General features: G+C 36.2%; 1 non-coding gene across 1 annotated transcript; it reads right to left on the reverse strand.

Annotated features, from left to right (window-relative positions):
- Positions 1 to 4,253: 4,253 nt before the first annotated feature.
- LOC115801817 (U6 spliceosomal RNA) lies at positions 4,254 to 4,360 on the reverse strand. Its single transcript, XR_004022164.1, has one exon. It is a non-coding gene; the product is annotated as a U6 spliceosomal RNA (small nuclear RNA).
- Positions 4,361 to 4,714: the final 354 nt, after the last annotated feature.

Consider the following 4,714-nt stretch of genomic DNA (forward strand, 5'->3'; position numbering starts at 1 on the left):
ATCCTAACCCACACAGAAGTCTAGATCACTTGTAGGCTCTGCAAGGGAGTGGAAAACACACCTTTTTTGGCTTGAGATTGTCATCCACTTGGTTTCCACCAGGCATTAGAGGGATCTACAATAGTAAAGTATATCCTTACGTCTAGCGCACTGCTCTGCACCCCATGGACACCAGTAAATACATGTAACTGGAATGACTACCTGTGATTTTCAATAGTCCCCAGAGAGGAAAGGAATTTTTTTCTATTTCATTCTTTACCATTGGTATGGTCAGGAAGCATTTTGTTGCCAAGACATAATCATTTTTCTCCTGGTGACTTTAGCAAAACATCACCCAGTCCAATTAAAAAGCTGTTCTTTTCCTGTTAGTTTAAGAAGTCAGCACCCACGCTTCACTGTGGTATCCAGCCCTCCGTTATTAACAGTTCTCTTGGCATCTTATTAAATTGGAAAGGGTTTCAGACCAAGATTAAATGGCATGTATGAATCTCTTTATATTATTTGAAATATATATTCTGTCCACATAAACTGCTATTTCCATTATCTTAATTTTGTACAGCACAATGAATTATATGAATTATTTCTCCAGGCCCTCAGAGGGGGTCATTTTCCACCAAGGAAGTGGCCACATAATAAAAAGGTCAAAGCTAAATCACAAAAGAAAAAGTCTCTAATCATAAAAAACCCATTTTTGGGGGAGAAAGATGAAGCAGATCAGTCATCAGCTATTTTTTATCACAATCTAAGACATGTGCAGTAATAAATAAATACATTCTCAATTTTACACGATAGATTCTCTCCACCCAGGAGTATGACTGTAGTACCCATATTTAGAAAGGGATTATTCTTTTCTTTAAAAAAAAATTATTGAGGTATAATTTACATATAATAAAATGCATATTGATGAGTTTTGACACATACATGCGCGCACACACACACACACACACACACACACTGATGTGACAGTAATATAGAGAATGTTTTTATCACCCTCAAATATTCTTTCAGGTCAATACAGGAAGCCCCCAGCCTCCATCCTGGGCTCCAGGCAATTGCTAATAAGCTTACTCTCCATCACTAGAGGTTGGAACAATGTTTCCTCGACTTTCACACAAATGGGTCTATATGGTATGTATCCTTTTATGTCTGGCTTGTTTCACATTTTAAAAACTTTTTAAAAAATAAACGTTTTATTTTAGGATAATTTTAGATTTACAGAAAAATTGCAAAGATGGTACAGAGAGTTTTTCCTATCCTTAAAATCTCATATTAATACATAACTAATGTAACTAACGTGCTGCATTTGTCACAACCAATGAACAAATATTGGTACATTAGTATTCACTTAAATCATGGTTTATGCCAATTTCCTTCCTTTGTAAACTAACGTCCTTTTTCCTGTTCCAGGATCCCATCCAGGATATCGCATTACATTGAGTCATTGCGTTTAGTTGTCGTGTCTCCTTAGCTCCTCGTGGCTGTGCCAGTTTCTCAGATTGTCCTTGTTTCTGATGACCTTGAAGGATTTGAAGAGTACTCCTCAGCTCTGTTGTAGAATGTTTTTTAATTGGGCTTTGAGTGATGCTTTTCCTTATGATTACATTGTGGTTAGGAGGACGACCACAGAGGTAAAGTGTCAGTCACATCACATTCAATCAACATGACCTTCACTATTGACATTCATTTTAATCACCTGGCGGAGGCAGTGGATGGTCAGGTTTCTCCATTGTAAGGTGACTCCCCCCACCCCACTTCCAAGCTGCCCTCTTTGGGAGAAGTCACCATCTGTAAGCCACACTTAGACTGGGGAGTCATGCACCACTTCCGTAAGTGTGGATTACCACCATAAGTCATTTGTCTGCTCTCCCCCATTTATTTCTTTAATAAGTCATTTATTTGTATCAGTATGAACTCATGCAAATTTATTTTAAAATTTGAGTGTATTAATTTTATTCCAGCTTTGGCCATTCAGAGCTCTTTCAATTCGCTCCTCTGCTACGGTTTTGGATCTGCCTCTTTACCAATAAATGCATACGTACCCTTGATAGAATGTAATGGGAATGACACGTTACCCCCGTAGTGTCCTCCCCAAACCCATAACCACAATCTAATCATGAGAAAAATTGGAGAATGGTATTAGAAACCAAGAGCTAGGCATGCTCATTGTTACTGAGGTATCATCACTTCCAGGCCTTCCAAGTCGAAGAACAAAGTTGTTACCAACCCTTATATATACTCATATATATGTAAATATTTCTATATTATCTATCCATCTCTGTATTGAACTGTACATAGATTCATAAGATGTCTCCAACTCTAATCCATTACCACATGGATAATTCTAGCCATCTCCCCTTGTTTATCTGTAAACTCCCACTCCAGCAGTGAGAATATTAATTGATCAATTCCAGTATGCATATATACTGAAGTGTTTCAGAATTGTTATCTTGCGGTCCTGGGAAAACAACATTATCACCCAGAGTATGTTGTTATGTGTAGTTTTCCTTTAGCCTTGAAAGTATCCACTGACTTCCAAACTTACTTAGGTCAGCACCTTTGTCCCTTACCTCCTTCAGTGAAGTTGTTCATATATTTGTAATACAGAGTTTGAGTTACTGGTATGTGTGAAGTACCATTAACTGAGACTGGAAAAATCTAGGGGAGGAGAAGGGTTTTTTGGCAAATCAAGTGTTACAATTTTATGTATAAGTTGAAAATACTTATTAGAGATCAAGGGGAAATGTCAAGTAGACTGTCAAAAATTGGTGTCAACCATTTGTCTGGTATGTGAATTTAAAATATTTTCCCTGAATTAAGGTCCATCATTTGAATTTGATTATGATATGATTATATAATTACATATTTACATTTTATAATTAAATATATATTACATATTTTATATGGAAATGAAAATATATTTTCTTTATATCTATTCCTTCTAGTTGACATTTCAAAATTAAGATGTGCTCTGGGTGCTTTAAAATTTCATAGCAGAAAATTTTTGAATGACATTTGCATTGCAATCATTGTGTTTTCTATCTATGACGAAATTACGCTTCAAGTAGTTAAGATCCAGGATGTCCATATACAAAAGTGGGGGGGCTAAACTGGGAGATTGAGATTGACATATACACATTACTATATGTAAAATAGATAACTAATAAGGACCTGCTGTACAGCACAGGGAACTCTACTCAATACTCTGTAATGACCTATATGGGAATAGAATCTAAAAAAGAGTGGATATATGTATGTGGATAACTGAATCACTTTGCTGCACAGAAGAAACTAACACAACATTGTAAATCAACTATACTCCAATAAAAATTAATTAAAAAAAAATGAAGTTCAAGAACAGCCTGAGAAGACAAAATTGTCCCTACTCCAATCACCATTTGAATGGAAGGATCCTTGATCAGGTACTTCTATTTAAATATATCCTCAATTATCTAAAGTGAAGAAGAAAATGATCATGTTTTATACATCTTTATTGGAGTATAATTGCTTTACAGTGTTGTGTTAGTTTCTGCTGTATAACAAAGTGAATCAGTTATGCATATACATATATCCCCATCTCTTCCCTCTTGCGTCCCTCCCACCTTTGTGGTCACAAAGCACCGAGCTGATCTCCCCGTGCTATGCAGCTGCTTCCCACTAGCTATTTTACATTTGGTACTGTATATATGTCCATGCCACTCTCTCACTTTGTCCCAGCTTACCCTTCCCCCTCCCTGTGTCCTCAAGTCCATTCTCTAGTAGGTCTGTGTCTTTATTCCCATCTTGCTCCTAGGTTTTTCATGACCAATTTTTTTTTTTTTTTTAGATTCCATATATATGTGTTAGCATATGGTATTTGTCTTTCTCTTTCTGACTTACTTCACTCTGTATGACAGACTCTAGATCCAGATACCTCACTACAAATAACTCAATTTCGTTTCTTTTTATGGGTGAGTGATATTCCATTGTATATATGTGCCCCATCTTCTTTATCCATTCATCTGTCGATGGACACTTAGGTTGCTTCCATGTCCTGGCTATTGTAAATAGTGCTGTAATGAACATTGTGGTGCATGACTCTTTCTGAATTATGGTTTTCTCAGGGTATATGCCCAGCAGTGGGATTGCTGGGTCATATGGTAGTTCTATTTTTAGTTTTTTAAGGAACCTCCATACTGTTCTCCATAGTGGCTGTATCAATTTACATTCCCACCAACAGTGCAAGAGGGTTCCCTTTTCTCCACACCCTCTCCAGCAAAAATATGGAACGCTTCACAAATTTGCGTGTCATCCTTGCACAGGGGCCATACTAATCTTCTCTGTATCGCTCCAATTTTAGTATATCTGCTGCTGACGTGAGCACGAAAACGATCATTTTTGAATGACTTCATCTTACATCTCAAATGACTTTCTGAATGAACTTAAACATTTCAGAAGTATAGAAAAATAAATTAAATAGGTGTATTTACATTTTGGTATCAGACATATTTTCTTTGGGATGATTTATTTTATAAACATTTATTTTGTATATAAAATATACCTGATTTGGTGTTCTTTCTTTTCCAGTAGCATTTCAAGTATCATAATCATCAGTACACATACAAGATATCTGAAGGGACTGTTATCTCTCCTTTCTATTATAAATGTACCGCTTAGTCTACTGGCATATCACTTAATTGACTTAAAGCTCCAGTTTTCAGAATATTAAACTTATAAT

The sequence above is a fragment of the Delphinapterus leucas genome, chromosome 12, assembly GCF_059928025.1.
Source record: "Delphinapterus leucas isolate spDelLeu-1000000601 "Yukka" chromosome 12, BTC_Dleu_Yukka2, whole genome shotgun sequence".
Lineage (NCBI taxonomy): Eukaryota > Metazoa > Chordata > Mammalia > Artiodactyla > Monodontidae > Delphinapterus > Delphinapterus leucas.